Source organism: Triticum aestivum, chromosome 2D (assembly GCF_018294505.1).
Source record: "Triticum aestivum cultivar Chinese Spring chromosome 2D, IWGSC CS RefSeq v2.1, whole genome shotgun sequence".
Lineage (NCBI taxonomy): Eukaryota > Viridiplantae > Streptophyta > Magnoliopsida > Poales > Poaceae > Triticum > Triticum aestivum.
Window position 1 is genome coordinate 152,862,382 of NC_057799.1, and position 18,013 is coordinate 152,880,394.

Sequence of the window (18,013 nt, forward strand, 5' to 3'; positions counted from 1 at the left end):
TGCTGCGGAACGGACAGCTGCTGTGTCGCTCTCGCCAGTTGCTATCCCCGAGGCAGATGTTGCTGCCGCCACCTGAGAAGTAACAACGGCCATTTGGGCCGCCTTTGCCGCCCGGTTGCAGATTGCGGTCGCGTTCATGCACCTTGTTAGCACGCGCATGGCGGTTGCGGCCGCGCTCTCTCCGGAGTGGGCCACCGAAGTTGCCCTCACAACGTGGGTCCATGTGCCCATCTTTCACCGGCAATGATTGAACAGTGAAATGATATTTTGGGAGCGAGCTAGTGTGCTTGAGACACCGGCTGTGGACTATAGCCGACGCACCTTCTCGCGTAAGCCATAGGCGTACTATACACCAACGGTGCTCCAGGATATTTTGTGTTGCATCTCACACAGTTGCTGATAATAAACTGTGTGCGATCTACTTGATTTTTCATCTTGATTTGAATTACATAATGGGGTCACAGCGGCAATGGATGGTGTTTGAATTGCTAGACCATTCATCTGGAGTGAACATGCAACTATATGTGTGTCGTAAAAGAATTGGAATTATTCAGGGTTCGTTTGAACATTTAATACATTAAATTGGATTTCTAGCCATTTCAGGTGAACAATTCAAATTTCAACTACATGCACATGCTCCAGTGCATATAAATTGGTCAAAAAATCAAATCTGTGTCCTTGGGTGCATGCTTAGGTCCCATGCAAGAAATGGGAATGAATTTCAAACACCAGGGCACTGTTGATTGCCGGCAAAACATTGAGATGTCTGGTTTTTAAATTCTATTAGTCAAAAACTCGTCTGAAATTCATGAAACTTGGCATGCTATCATGGAGCGGCATCAACATGCCATGGTAAAAATTTTGTCCCATTTGGGGCAGGTTTGGGTATATGCTTCTGACAAACCGGAGCTTCTCACAACAAGCATGATGGTTTTCGGTAGGAACGTCCCACCTTTGGGGATGAAACGATATCCATTGCCTCTTATTACTTTCAAATTTTTTCCCGTGTCAACAAAGAACAACAGGAGTGTTGTGTGAATTTTTGTGATTTTTCGGGGTTCGTTTGGACATTTTTATGCATTAACTGAGTTTTCAATGCATTTATGTGCATAATTCAAATTTGAACTACATGCACATGCTCCAGTGCATATAAATTGGTCGAAAAATCAAATATGTGTCCTTGGGTGGATGCTTAGGTCCCATGCAAGAAATGGGAATGAATTTCAAACACCAGGGCACCGTTGATTGCCGGCAAAACATTAAGATGCCTGGTTTTTAAATTCTAGTTAATCAAAAACTCGTCTGAAATTCATGAAACTTGGCATGCTATCATGGAGCGACATCAACATGCCGCGGTACAATTTTTTCCCATTTGGGGCAGGTTTAGGTATATGCTTCTCACAAACCGGAGCTTCTCACAACAAGCATGATGGTTTTTGGTAGGGAAGGTCTCACCTTTGGGGACAAAATGATATCCATTGCCTCTTATTGCTTTCAAATTTTTCTCTCGTGTCAAGATAGAACAACATGAGTGTTGTGCGATTTTTTTTGATTTTTTGGGGTTCGTTTGGACATTTTTATGCATTAACTGAGTTTTCAATTCATTTATGTGCATAATTAAAATTTGAACTACATGCACATGCTCCAGTGCATATAAATTGGTCGAAAAATCAAATTTGTGTCCTTGGGTGCATGCTTAGATCCCATGCAAGAAATGGGAATGAATTTCAAACACCAGGGCACCGTTGATTGCCGGCAAAACATTGAGATGCCTGGTTTTTAGATTCTAGTAAATCAAAAACTCGTCTGAAATTCATGAAACTTGGCATGCTATCATGGAGCGGCATCAACATGCCATGGTACAAATTTTGTCCCATTTGGGGCAGGTTTGGGTATATGCTTCTCACAAACCGGAGCTTCTCACAACAAGCATGATGGTTTTCGGTAGGGAACGTCCCACCTTTGGGGAAGAAATGATATCCATTGCCTCTTATTGCTTTCAAAATTTTCTTTCGTGTCAACATAGAACAACAGGAGTGTTGTGTGAATTTTTGTGAGTTTTCGGGGTTCGTTTGGACATTTTTATGCATTAATTGAGTTTTCAATGCATTTATGTGCATAATTCAAAATTGAACTACATGCACATGCTCCAGTGCATATAAATTGGTCGAAAAATCAAATCTGTGTCCTTGGGTGCATGCTTAGGTCCCATGCAAGAAATGGGAATGAATTTCAAACACCAGGGCACTGTTGATTGCCGGCAAAACACTGAGATGCCTGGTTTTTAAATTCTAGTAAATCAAAAACTTGTATGAAATTCATGAAACTTGGCATGCTATCATGGAGCGGCATCAACATGACGTGGTACAAATTTTGTCCCATTTGGGGCAGGTTTGGGTATATGCTTCTGACAAACCGGAGCTTCTCACAACAAGCATGATGGTTTTCGGTAGGGAACATCCCACCTTTGGGGACGAAACGATATCCATTGCCTCTTATTGCTTTCAAATTTTTTCTCTCATGTCAACATAGAACAACAGGAGTGTTGTGTGATTTTTCGGGGTTCATTTGGATATTTTCATATATTAAGTGAGTTTTCAATGCATTTATGTGCATAATTCAAATTTGAACTACATGCACATGCTCCAGTGCATATAAATTGGTTGAAAAATCAAATCTGTGTCCTTGGGTGCATGCTTAGTTCCCATGCAAGTAATGGGAATGAATTTCAAACACCGGGGCACCGTTGATTGCCGACAAAACATTGAGATGCCTGGTTTTTAAATTCTAGTAAATCCCAAACTCATCTGAAATTCATCAAACTTGGCATGCTGTACATGTATGGGACGTTTTAATGAAAAAGGGTGCTTGCCGGGTTCTTTGTGCATGAGCGAGGCCCATGGCAAGGAGTGAATCCTCGTTATTTTTAAGATAAACATTGTCGCCCGGCAACAGGCCTTGCCGTCCCCCCACTTCAGTCGACCATTCTCACGCTCTTGGCGGAGGCAGGGGCGAAGTAGAGTTAGGCTCCTCATTCATTTTCTTGCCACCGCGACTACAACCAAGTTCCGACCCAGGAGATAGCTCTTGGGTACAGGAAAAGGGGAGCACGGTGGTTTAGGAATATAAACGAGGTTTCACATGTCCTAGTTCCATACGGAAATGCATAACAAGGGATGAAAGACTTATCTGAATCCGCAGCCCCCGGCAACCTTGGCTTGCCGTGGTTGGATCCTTGTGTCTTCAGCCCCCCGGTAGTCTTGGCTTGCCGGGGCCGGAGCGCCGGTTCGTTCTCTTTCTTCCAAGTGGCTCAGCAGAAGTGTCCACGTGCCCTGCGAACCAAAGAAGACAGAAAGACGCACACTCGACCTCTAGGCTAGGGGTTAGTCGCTGCTAAGCACTATCAACCCTAACCGAGGGAGAGACTTAACCTAGCATGCATGCTATAACTTAGGGCGCCAGCGCTTCATTTATTTATGCTCAGGGTCTGCGCCTGGCTTTGTACAGAGGGTTACATGCCTTGCCGGCAAAGCTTGTACAAAAGGTGGCTTTCCGGGAGGCCCGACAACCACGCCTTATGGGTAAAACTTGCGAAGATGTTCGATGTTCCAAGAGTTGCTCACTGGGACAGCATGTTTGGTCTCCAGGCGGACTGCACCGGGCCTGGTGACTCGTATTACCCGATAAGGGCCTTCCCACTTTGGCGTCAACTTGTTGGAATTCTTGGCCGATCGAATGCGCTGAAGAACAAGGTCGCCTTCCTCAAAACTTCGGGCATGAACCTTGCGGCTATGGTAGTGGCGCAAGGCTTGCTGGTAGCGTGCTGCTCTCACAGCCGCCCGAAGACGATCTTCCTCATGGAGCGTTGCGTCATCTTGCCGCAATTGCTCTTGCTCAAGCTCATCGTAAGCGAGCACTCGAGGTGACCCATATATGAGTTCCGTGGGGAGAACTGCTTCTGCCCCATATACCAGGGCAAAGGGTGTCTGGCCGGTGGCTCGATTTGGCATCGTCCTGATCGACCAAAGAACCGCCTGCAAATCATCAATCCAGCGCCTTCTGCTCTTGTGCAGCCTGTCAAAAGTCTTTGTCCTCAGGCCTCGCAACACTTCAGCATTTGCCCTCTCCGCCTGGCCGTTGCTCCGTGGGTGTGCCACGGAAGTGAAACAGAACTTCTGCCGAGGTCTTGGATGTATTGCATGAAGGTGTGGCTTGTGAACTGCGTGCCGTTGTCGGTGATGACTCTGTTTGGCACACCAAAACGGCACACTAGCCCCTTGAAGAACTTGACGGCTGACTGTGCTGTCACCTTCCTCACTGCTTCCACCTCCGGACACTTTGTGAACTTGTCGATCGCAACGTACAAGTACTCAAAGCCCTCGACAGCGCGGGGGAAAGGGCCCAGGATGTCGAGCCCCCAGACCGAGAATGGCCAGGAAAGAGGAATTGTTTGAAGGGCTTGAGCTGGTTGATGAAGCTTCTTCGAATGGAACTGACACGCTTCACACTTGGTTACTAGTGTCGTTGCATCCTGGAGGGCAGTGGGCCAGAAGAAACCCTGCCGGAACGCCTTGCCGGCAAGGGCCCTCGACCCTATGTGGGAGCCACATATGCCTCCGTGTATCTCCGCCAACAGCTCCAGTCCTTCCTCCGGGGGAATGCACTTCAATTTCACACCGTTCGGTCTCTTCCTGTACAGGACGTCAACGACGAACTGATACATAGCAGACCGACGGGCTACTTTCTCCGCTTCTTCCTGCTCCTCAGGAAGCTCCCCTGTTTGGAGGAATCGGACGGTATGCTGTGCCCATGTCGGAGCCTGGGGCTCGACGGCAAGGACCAAAGGCATTTCTTCTGCCATGGGAGCGGCCGTCTCTACGGCCAGGGTTTGATGGCCTGCCGGAGTCAGTCGCTCCTCGGCAGGCTCAGAATCCACGGCAACACCCTTGTCGGCGGCCCCTGGGGGCTCAGCGGGAAAGTACTTGCCGGGGCCTAATTTCCTCCGTTTGTTCTGCTCCCTTGATGGTTCGACAGATGGTTGAGTTAACCGAAGAAAAAAAGTACCTGGTTGCACAGGTAGCTTGAATGCAGCGCGCTTTGACAGGTAATCGGCGATGTCGTTCTCCGCTCGGGGAACGTGCTCCACTTGTATACCGTCAAAGCGCTCCTCCAGCTTCCTCACCTCATCTACGTAGGCCTCCATCAATGGGCTCTGATAATCTTTGTTGACTTGTCTGACGACAAGCTGCAAATCACCCCTGACGATGAGCTTCTTAACCCCGAGGTCTGCCGCGATCCTGAGACCAGCAAGCAACCCCTAGTACTCAGCAGTGTTGTTGGTGGACATCTCCCTGGGAAAGTGCATCTGGATTACATACTTGAGGTGCTATCCGGTGGGTGCGACGAGCAGCACACCAGCACCGGCGCCTTGCAGCGAGAAAGCCCCGTCAAAGTACATGATCCAGTTGTGACTTGCTTCCTTGCCAGGGAGAGTGGTCTCCTGGATTTCCTCGTCAGGCGTTGAGGTCCATTCTGCAATGAACTCCGCCAAGACTCTGCTCTGGATTGTTGAAGTAATTTCAAACTTCAAACCAAAGCTTGATAACTCCAAGGCCCACTCCACAATCCTTCCGGTTGCGTCTGGGTTGTGCAGTATCCGTTGCAACGGGAGGCGAGTGATGATGGTGATTTCATGTGCTTGGAAGTAGTGATGCAGCTTCCTTGAGGCCATAAGGAGGCTGAAGAGCAATTTCTGCACACCAGAGTACCTTGACCTAGCCCCCTGCAGGAGGGAGCTGACAAAGTAAACCAGGTGCTGCATCATCATCTTCTTCTGCACCACTTCATTTGATTGCATGGGCCCTGTCCCGATGGCGTCAGACTTTGCTGGGGGCCTTGCCTTGCCGGCATCGGGCCCTGCCGGGGGAATCTCTGGCTTGCCATCCGCCAGTCCCACCGTCGCCACTGGATCTTCGTCGACCTCCCTCTGTGCCACTAGTGCGGCGCTGACCACTTGATTCATCGCCGCCAGATACAGTAGTAACGGCTCTTGTGGTTTAGGCGCCACCAGTATCGGTGTAGAAGAGAGGTATTTCTTCAGATCCTGCAGTGTTGCTTCGGCCTCCGGGGTCCACTCCATTGGGCCCGCCTTTTTCAAAATCTTGAAAAAGGGAAGGGCATGCTCGGCAGACTTGGAGGTGAATTGGCTCATGGCGGCAACGCAGCCAGTGAGCCAACGCACATCCTTGATCCGCTTGGGCGCCTCAATCTGCTCGATAGCCTTGATCTTGTCTGGGTTTGCCTCGATCCCACCCTGCGACACAAAGAACCCGAGTAGTTTGCCGGACGGAACGCCGAAGACACACTTCTCAGGGTTCAGCTTGAGGTTGATCTTGCACAGGTTGGCAAACGTCTCTTCTAAGTCTTGTACAAGAGTTGCCTTGTCCTTGGTTTTGACCACTATGTCATCCATGTAAGCTTCCATATTTCTATGTAGCTGGGGCTGAAAACCAATTTGGACCGCCCTTGCGAACGTCGAGCCAACACTCTTCAACCCGAAAGGCATCCGTAAAAAGCAATACGTACCACATGGGGTGATGAATGCTGTCTTCTCTTCGTCTTCTCTTGTCATGAAGATCTGGTGGTAGCCCGAGTAGGCGTCGAGGAATGATAACAGATCACACCTGGCCGTGGATTCAACAATCTGGTCGATGCGCGGCAACAGGAAGGGGTCCTTAGGACAAGCCTTATTGATATCTGTGTAGTCAATACACAGCCTCCACTTCCCGTTTGCCTTGCGCACCACCACCGGATTGGCGAACAACGTCGGATGGAGCACTCCCCTCACCAAGCCAGCTGCTTCCAACTTCCTGATCTCCTCTGTGATGAACTCCTGCCGTTCCAAAGCTTGCTTCCTGACCTTCTGCTTGACGGGTCACGCATGGGGGCAGACAGCAAGATGGTGCTCAATCACTTCCCTGGGAACGCCGGGGATGTCAGATGCTTGCCATGCAAACACATCGACATTCGCCCGCAGGAAAGAGACGAGCGCGCTTTCCTATTTGCTGTCGAGGGTGGAGCTTATGGTGAAAGCCCCTCCCGTGACATCCTCCTTGACGGACACCTTCTTGGTCTCTGGTGGCGCAGCTCTGGATTTCTTGCTCTTGCCGGTGGAGCTCTCTGGCACGTCCTCGACGGTAGCACAACACTCCGAAGAGGTGCGTTTGCCGGAGTGGGTGCGAGAGGTCTTGCCGGTCTTCTTCTTCCCTCCCGGGGCTTCAGCGGCAGGAGCAAGTGCCTTGGCGGCAGCTGCTGCAACTGCTTCCCGGTAGAGTAGGTCGGCGCAGATCAACGCATCCTTCTTGTCGCAGGGAACGTTGAGGATGGTCAGCGGGCCAGGCATCTTCAGCGTGTTGTAGGCGTAATGCGGCGCCGCCATAAACTTGGCTAGTGCCGGGCGGCCGAGGATCCCATTGTAGGGCAAAGGGATCTCGGCTACATCGAAGACAATCCTCTTCGTCTTGTAGTTCAACTCGCCTCCAAACGTCACAGGCAACGTGACTTTCCCCTTCGGCTGGCTCCTTCCCGGGTTGACCCCTTGAAACGTGCCCGTCTCCTCGAGGTCTCAGTCGGGAATTTGCAGCCTTTTGATCACAACGGGTGAGATTAAGTTTAGATTGGGCCCGCCGTCAACCAGCATCTTGTTCACCTTGAGGTTGCGTATTATTGGTGAAACCAACAACAACAAACACCCGACCGCAGTTGTGCGATTTGGGTGATCCTCGGCGTCAAAAATGATGGGCGTGCTGGACCACTTCAGCGGCTTCTGAGCGTCGAACGATGGCTCCGCTGCTGTGATCTCACGCGCCCAATACTTGAGCTGGCGGTGAGAAGTGTGCAGCGAGGCGCCACCATCAACGCACATGGCCTCCGTAGCCTTCTGAAAATCTTGCTCGCCAACTCGTCGTCGTCCTCATGATCGTCGTCTTCCTGCTTCTTGTCGCGGCCCCGAGCGGGCCTCTCTTGTTGGTTATCCTTGCCGCGGCGGCCTCCTTGGCCGCCACGCTTCTTGCCGGATCCTTCGGCACCATCCTGACCCTTCTCCTTGTCCCGCCTCTCATACTCGGCCTTTTGCTTCTTGTCGGTGTCAAAACCGGCGGATCTCGGGTAGGGGTTCCTGAACTATGCGTCTAGGATCGATGGCAACAGGAGACGGGGGACACGATGTTTACCCAGGTTCAGGCCCTCTCTATGGAGGTAATACCCTACTTCTTGCATGATTGATCTTGATGAATATGAGTGTTACAAGACCACGAGATCGTAATGGCTAAACCCTAAAAGTCTAGCCTCTGTGAATATGGTAATGAATCTGTGCTATCCAGACTATGCTCTCCAGTTTATATAGACACCGGAGAGATCTAGGGTTACATGAGGTCGGTTACATAGGAGGAAATCTTCATAATAGGTCGCCTAGCTTGCCTTCCACGCCAAGTAGAGTCCAATCCGGACACGGACATAGTCTTCGGTTCATGTCTTCATGGCCCATTAGTCCAGCCCATGGATATCAGGCCGGACGCACGAGGACCCCTTAGTCCAGGACTCCCTCAGTAGCCCCTGAACCTGGCTTCAATGATGAGGAGTCCGGCGTGCAGATTGTCTTCGGAATTGCAAGGCGGGTTCCCCTTCTTCCGAACCCCAAGGTAGTCTTCGGATGTGACGATTGTCCGGACCTATGTATATATTTGCAGAAAATACATTACTCCACGAGTCCAATCTGCTGACAACTGTTTATGACATTGTATCACGCCCGCCCGGTTATTATTTCCAACCGTTGGCTAGCCCGTCGCCTGATGTCTAATACACAACCTTCTTCTTGTAGACGCTGTTGGGCCTCCAAGTGCAGAGGTTTGTAGGACAGTAGCAAATTTCCCTCAAGTGGATGACCTACGGTTTATCAATCCGTGGGAGGCGTAGGTTGAAGATGGTCTCTCTCAAGCAACCCTGCAACCAAATAACAAAGAGTCTCTTGTGTCCCCAACACACCCAATACAATGGTAAATTGTATAGGTGCACTAGTTCGGCGAAGAGATGGTGATACAAGTGCAATATGGATAGTAGATAGAGGTTTTTGTAATCTGAAAATATAAAAACAGCAATGTAACTAATGATAAAAATGAGCATAAACGGTATTGCAATGCTAGGAAAAGGCCTAGGGTTCATACTTTCACTACTGCAAGTTCTCTCAACAATAATAACATAATTGGATCATATAACTATCCCTCAACATGCAACAAAGAGTCACTCCAAAGACACTAATAGCGGAGAACAAACGAAGAGATTATGGTAGGGTACGAAACCACCTCAAAGTTATCCTTTCTGATCGATCTATTCGAGAATCCGTAGTAAAATAACATGAAGCTATTCTTTCCGTTCGATCTATCATAGAGTTCGTACTAGAATAACACCTTAAGACATAAATCAACCAAAACCCTAATGTCACCTAGATACTCCAATGCCACCTCAAGTATCCGTGGGTATGATTATACGATATGCATCACACAATCTCAGATTCATCTATTCAAACCAACACAAAGTACTTCAAAGAGTGCCCCAAAGTTTCTACCGGAGAGTCAAGACGAAAACGTGTGCCAACCCCTATGCATAGGTTCATGGGCGGAACCCGCAAGTTGATCACCAAAACATACATCAAGTGGATCACGTGATATCCCATTGTCACCACAGATAAGCACGGCAAGACATACATCAAGTGTTCTCAAATCCTTAAAGACTCAATCCGATAAGATAACTTCAAAGGGAAAACTCAATCCCTTACAAGAGAGTAGAGGGGGAGAAACATCATAAGATCCAACTATAATAGCAAAGCTCACGATACATCAAGATCGTATCACCTCAAGAACACGAGAGAGAGAGAGATCAAACACATAGCTACTGGTACATACCCTCAGCCCCGAGGGTGAACTACTCCCTCCTCGTCATGGAGAGCGCCGGGATGATGAAGATGGCCACCGGTGAGGGTTCCCCCCTCCGGCAGGGTGCCGGAACAGGGTCCCGGTTGGTTTTTGGTGGCTACAGAGGCTTGCGGCGGTGGAACTCCCGATCTATTCTGTTCCCCGATGGTTTTAGGGTATATGGAGATAAATAGGCGAAAGAAGTCGGTAAGGGGAGCCACGAGGGGCCCACGAGGATGGAGGGCGCGCCCGGGGGGGTGGGCGCGCCCCCCTGCCTCGTGCCTTCCTCGTTGCTTCCCTAACGTATACTCCAAGTCTTTTGGATTGCTTCCGTTCCAAAAATAACTCTCCCGAAGGTTTCATTCCGTTTGGACTCCGTTTGATATTCCTTTTCTGCGATACACCGAAACAAGGAAAAAAACAGGAACTGGCACTGGGCTCTGGGTTAATAGGTTAGTCCCAAAAATAATATAAAAGTGCATAGTAAAGCCCATTAAACATCCAAGAAGGATAATATAATAGCATGAATACTTCATAAATTATAGATACGTTGGAGACGTATCAGCATCCCCAAGCTTAATTCCTGCTCGTCCTCGAGTAGTTAAATGATAAAAGAGATAATTTATGAAGTGTGAATGCTAGCAGGTGCACAAGTTTGATCAATGATAATTTCAATCACCTTTTCTAGCATAGCTCAACTCATAAAACTTCTCATGACCAAGTAACAAACTATTCACATGTTAAAGTATAGATCATAAACTTTCTTGAAAACTAACAACCGTGTTATTAGTCATCAAACAATTACAATTCATCTTATTTTCAGGAAGAGTCTATGTGAGAGCTTTTTTCAGCAAACTTCACATACTCAACTATCATTTAGTCTTCCATGATTGCTACCACTCAAAGCATATTTTTAGAACAAATAGTATTCATCGAACACATAGAAAGATAGGGGCTTAATGTTTCGCCTCCCAACCGTTTACCTCAAGGGTAATGTCAACAATAATAATTCATGCTCAAATATATTTGAATGGCCATATATGCTTAGATCTTTCTCCACCACATGATGCTTGCCAACTAAAGAGTAGGTTGGAATGAGAAGGAATACTACTGACTCTTGCATAAAAGTAAAAGATAGACCCTTCGCAGAGGGAAGCGGGGATTTGCAGAGGTGCCAGAGCTCGAAGCAAAAACAAAGATGAAAATAATTTTGAGAGGTATGCTTTCATTGTCAACATAACGACCAAGAGTTCCCAATATCTTCCATACTAGACACATTATAGGCGGTTCCCACGCAGAAAGGTCAAATTTTTACTGCCCCTCCACCAACATTCACACTCCACAGCTTGTCCGAAACAACGGGTGCCGTCCAACTATCAACATTCCTGGGGGAGTTTGTTTAAATTATTTGCGAATTTGTTTTTGATCTTTTGATCATAGGACTGGGCATCCCAGTTACCAGCCATTTTCTCGTGAATGATGAGCGGAGTCCACTCATCGTGAGAATAACCCACCTAGCATGGAAGATACTGACAGCCCCTAGTCGCTACATGAGCGATTCGGGCATACAAAATATATTATTATTTGAAGGTTTAGAGTTTGGCACATGCAAATTTACTTGGAACGGCAGGTAAATACCGCATATAGGTAGATATGGTGGACACTCATGGAAGAAACTTGGTTCAAGGAATTTGGATGCACAAGCAGTATTCCCGCTTAGTACAGATATTTGGCTAGCAAAGGATTCTAAATAGCAAGCACCACATGTTAGAGGATCCATAACAATATAACTTCTATACAAATATACCCAAGCATAACTCATTATGTTGTCTTCCTTGTCCAACTTCAACTAATTTGCTCAGGTTTGAAAATAATTAATGGGGCTCACAATCATAGAAGATGTCCAAGATAGTATATTTATATGTGAAATCTCTCTTCCTTCAATATTCTTTCATGAATTGTTCAAGTGACCAATACAATGTTTGCTAACCTTCAATAAATTTACCACCTCTACTTCTTATATGTGAAGGCATTACTCCCCATGGGAAAGGCATATGAAATATATAAAATTTCAGATTTATGACATTCAAATCATTCAACCATTTACTCATAGGGTATAAGTGAAGCACACGAGTAAATGACAAACTACTCCAAAAAGATATAAGTGAAGATCAATGAGTAGTTAAATAATTATGTAGCTATGTGAAGACTCTCTCTCATTTAAGAATTTCAGATCTTGGGATATTATTCAAACAACGAGCAAAACAAAATAAAACGACATTTCAAGGATAGCACTCATCATGTGAAGAAGCAAAAACTTAGGCTCAACCGATACTAACAGATAATTGTTGAAGAAGAAAGGTGGGATGCCTACCGGGGCATCCCCAAGCTTAGATGCTTGAGACTTCTTGAAATATTATCTTGGGGTGCCTTGGGCATCCCCAAGCTTGAACTTTTGCGTCTCCTTAATTCCTTTTATATCACGGTTTCCTAAATCTTGAAAGCTTCATCCACACCAAACTCAACAAGAACTCGTGAAATAAGTTAGTATAAACCAATGCAAAAACCTTATCATTCTCTACTGTAGGAAATCACAAAAATATTATTCAACATTGCATACTAAATGTCTCTGCATATTTAATACTCCTATCCTCAAATAGAATCATTAAACAAGCAAACATATGCAAACAATGCAAACATAACAACAATCTGCCAAAACAGTACAATCTGTAAAGAATGCAAGATTCATCATACTTCCCTAAATCCAAAAATTATGAAAGAAAATTCCCATTGTATTAAATTTATCAGAGCTTATTATGCAAAAGGTTTCAACATTTTATCACATTCTGGCTTTTCTAGGGAATTTTTGCAACAACGATAAAGTTTCTGTTTTGAAACAGCAACATGTATACTTGCAAAATAAGCATGGTAAAGGCTATCCTTGACATTTTTATTGAAAATAGAGATGCAAAACATTATTCTAAATAACATCAAGCAAATACTAACAAAATAAAATGACGCTCCAAGCAAAACACATATCATGTGGTGAATAAAAATATAGCTCCAAGTAAAGTTACCGATGAACGAAGACGAAAGAGGGGATGCCATCCGGGGCATCCCCAAGCTTATGCTCTTAGTTGTCCTTGAATATTACCTTGGGGTGCCTTGGTAATCCCCAAGCTTAGGCTCTTGCCACTCCTTATTCCATAGTCCATCGAATCTTTACCCAAAACTTGAAAACTTCACAACACAAAACTTAACAGAAGATCTCATGAGCTCCGTTAGCGAAAGAAAACAAAACACCACTTCAAGGTACTGTAATTAACTCATTCTTTATTTGTATTGGTGTTAAATCTACTGTATTCCAACTTCTATATGGTTTATAAACTATTTTACTAGCCATAGATTCATCAAAATAAGCAAACAACACACGAAAAACAGAATCTGTCAAAAACAGAACAGTCTGTAGTAATATGTAACTAACGCAAAATTCTGGAACTCAAAAACTTCTACCAAAATAGGACGACCTAGATAATTTTATTATTGATCTTCTGCAATTGGAATCAGTATTTTATCACGTTTTGGTGATTTTAAACAATTGTTCTTGTGAACAGAAAGTTTCTGGAATTTTCAGCAAGATCAAATAATTATCATCCAAGAAGATCCTATAGGTCTTACTTGGCAAAAACACTAATTAAAACATAAAACCACATCTAACCAGAGTCTAGATCAAATATTTATTACTAAACAGAACCAAAAAGAAAGAACAAAAATAAAAATTGGGTCGCCTCCCAACAAGCGCTAACGTTTAACGCCTCTAGCTAGGCATGATGATTTCAATGATGCTCGCGTAAAAGATAAGAGTTGAAACATAAAGAGAGAATCATGAAGAATATGACTAGCACATTTAAGTCTAACCCACTTCCTATGCATAGGGATTTTGTGAGCAAACAACTTATGGGAACAATAATCAACTAGCATAAGAAGGCAAAACAAGCAAATCTTCAAGATTTTCAACACATAGAGAGGAAACTTGATATTATTGCAATATGTAGAAGCATATGATCCTCTCTCATAATAATTTTCAGTAGAAACATGAATGAATTCAACAATATAACCGGCACCTAAAGCATTCTTTTCATGATCTACTTGCATATTAATTTTCCTACTCTCCACGTAAGCAAATTTATTCCCATCAATAGTAGTGGGAGCAAACTCAACAAAATAACTATCATGTGATTGAAAATTAAGATCAAGATGACAAGTTTCATGGTTATCATTATTATTTATAGCATACGTGTCATCACAATAATCATCATAGATAGGAGGCATGCTTTCATCATAATAAATTTGCTCATCAAAACTTGGGGGACTAAACATATCATCTTCATCAAACATAGCATCCCCAAGGTTGTGGCTTTGCATATCATTAGCATCATGGGTATTCAAGGAATTCATACTAACAACATTGCAATCATGCTCATCATTCACATATTTTATGCCAAGCATTCTATGTAATTCTTCTTCTAGTACCTGAGCACAATTTTCCTTCCCATCATTTTCACGAAAGACACTAAAAAGATGAAGCGTATGAGACAAACTCAATTCCATTTTTTTATAGTTTTCTTTTATAAATTAAACTAGTGATAAAACAAGAAACAAAAAGATTCGATTGCAAGATCTAAAGATATACCTTCAAGCACTCACCTCCCCGGCAACGGCGCCAGAAAAGAGCTTAGTTGACGGGGTGTGAGTGCCGCTTACCTAGCCTCCCCGGCAACGGCGCCAGAAAAGAGCTTGATGTCTACTACACAACCTTCTTCTTGTCGACGTTGTTGGGCCTCCAAGTGCAGAGGTTTGTAGGACAGTAGCAAATTTCCCTCAAGTGGATGACCTAAGGTTTATCAATCCGTGGGAGGCGTAGGTTGAAGATGGTCTCTCTCAAGCAACCCTGCAACCAAATAACAAAGAGTCTCTTGTGTCCCCAACACACCCAATACAATGGTAAATTGTATAGGTGCACTAGTTCGGCGAAGAGATGGTGATACAAGTGCAATATGGATAGTAGATATAGGTTTTTGTAATCTGAAAATATAGAAACAGCAAGGTAACTAATGATAAAAATGAGCGTAAACGGTATTTCAATGCAAGGAAACAAGGCCTAGGGTTCATACTTTCACTAGTGCAAGTTTTCTCAACAATAATAACATAATTGGATCATATAACTATCCCTCAACATGCAACAAAGAGTCACTCCAAAGACACTAATAGCGGAGAACAAACGAAGAGATTATGGTAGGGTAGGAAACCACCTCAAAGTTATCCTTTCTGATTGATCTATTGAAGAGTCCGTAGTAAAATAACATGAAGCTATTCTTTCCGTTCGATCTATCTTAGAGTTCGTACTAGAATAACACCTTAAGACACAAATCAACCAAAACCCTAATGTCACCTAGATACTCCAATGTCACCTCAAGTATCCGTGGGTATGATTATACGATATGCATCACACAATCTCAGATTCATCTATTCAAACCAACACAAAGTACTTCAAAGAGTGCCCCAAAGTTTCTACCGGAGAGTCAAGACGAAAACGTGTGCCAACCCTATGCATAGGTTCATGGGCGGAACCCGCAAGTTGATCACCAAAACATACATCAAGTGGATCACGTGATATCCCATTGTCACCACAGATAAGCACAGCAAGACATACATCAAGTGTTCTCAAATCCTTAAAGACTCAATCCGATAAGATAACTTCAAAGGGAAAACGCAATCCCTTACAAGAGAGTAGAGGGGGAGAAACATCATAAGATCCAACTATAATAGCAAAGCTCACGATACATCAAGATCGTATCACCTCAAGAACACGAGAGAGAGAGAGAGAGAGAGAGAGAGATCAAACACATAGCTACTGGTACATACCCTCAGCCACGAGGGTGAACTACTCCCTCCTCGTCATGGAGAGCGCCGGGATGATGAAGATGGCCACCGGTGAGGGTTCCCCCCTCCGGCATGGTGCCGGAACAGGGTCCCAATTGGTTTTTGGTGGCTACGGAGGCTTGCGGTGACGGAACTCCCGATCTATTCTGTTCCCCGATGGTTTTAGGGTATATGGAGATATATAGGCGAAAGAAGTCGGTAAGGGGAGCCACGAGGGTGGAGGGCGCGCCCGGGGGTGGGCGCGCCCCCCTGCCTCGTGCCTTCCTCGTTGCTTCCTTTACGTATACTCCAAGTCTTCTGGATTGCTTCCGTTCCAAAAATAACTCTCCCGAAGGTTTCATTCCGTTTGGACTCCGTTTGATATTCCTTTTCTGCGAAACACTGAAACAAGGGAAAAACAGGAACTGGCACTGGGCTATGGGTTAATAGGTTAGTCCCAAAAATAATATAGAAGTGCATAGTAAAGCCCATTAAACATCCAAGATGGATAATATAATAGCATGAATACTTCATAAATTATAGATACGTTGGAGACGTATCATCGCCCCACGTCTCGGGAAGCGGTTTTCTTGGCACGTCTTGTCAAAGCAGAGATCGTGTCCCCTTATTCACGGGATTTTCGATAATGTAGGTATGGGTAACCCAACCGTCCCCTGGGTACAACTCTTTGGGGATAGGTAAGTTTCAAGACCCAGGAGGGGATGCTCGATATTCTGGGCCTTCATATAGGGACCCAGACTTGTCTTTTTCTTCCGCGCTTGCTTCTTCCTCAACCCCAGCCACCTCGAGTTCTAGCCCTCGAGTTCCAATCACCACCATCCCCAATCATGTCCGGGTCCATCCGTTCAGGCCGGTGGGTGGCATCTTCCGTCACGGAGGAGGATATTGCGAAGCTCCGCGCAGCGAGGTACCTGACCCCAGAAATCCTTCATCGGCTTCGTGCCGAGGGGCAGATCATTCCCACCCCCAAATCTGGCGAGAGGGTAGTATTTGTGTCCCACTTCCTCCATGGGTTAGGGTTCGCGCTTAACCCCTTCATCTAGGGGCTCATGTTCTACTATGGGCTAGATTTTCACGATCTGGCCCCGGACTCTGTTCTTCTCATCTCAGCATTCATCTTCACGTGTGAGGCCTTCCTCCGGACTCCTCTGCACTTTGGTTTGTGGCTCAATACTTTTGATGTGAGGCCGCGGGTGATAGAGGGGGAGCAGGCGGAGTGCAACAGCATTGTAATAAACAAGCTTGCCAGCGCGGTTTGGTTTGAAGGATCCTTCGCCGAGTCTTCCGAACTATGGCAGCAGGGGTGGTTTTATGTCAACGAGCCGCGGGGCTCCAAGTGGGTGGCTACGCCTGCGTTCCGACCCGGCCCTCCGACTCAGCTTGCTTCATGGATCAACAAGGGGTTGGACTGGGGATCCGCTAATGAGGTGCAGACTCTGCAAGGTCGCATCCGAAGCCTTATCGAGAAGGGCATCGATCTTGTGAACGTCGTTCAGGTAATGCTGGTCCGCCGGATCCTGCCGTGTCAACGGCGGCCTCTCCGTATGTGGGAGTTCAATCCAGAAGGGCGGCGGGCTCTTCAGCACTTCTTCGGTACTACACACGAAGGAATGTGGAAGTTATATTTCGGGGAGCGAGAGCAATGGCCGGACACCACCGAAGACGTCGGCCTCGACTGCAATCATCCGGACACTCCGGTAAATATTCAATCCCCGCACACCTTTCATTCAAGCATCTCTTGACAAGACACTAAACTACCTGCCCTTATACAGGACTGGATAAAGAAAGCGGTGTTAATCTGGTGTCCGGCGCCCCTTCCCGAAGACCCTGTGTCCGCCCTACTGACGGGATGTTGATCCCGACACCGTACCTGGTGTCTACAGAGGGGGGCGAGAGCGGGGACCCCAGAGGAGATGCGCATCCTAAGGGCGATTTAGGCGTTGTGTTCGGGGAAACCGAAACCCTTTTGCCCAGGGGCAAAGGTGTGGAGGGGGCACTTCATGGCAACAAGAGGGCCGCTTCTGGAGGTCAGGAGGGGAAGCCTTCCAAGAAAGGGAAAATGCAATTGTCGGGCGGCTTGAGCCGGGCAAGCGATGTCGTCG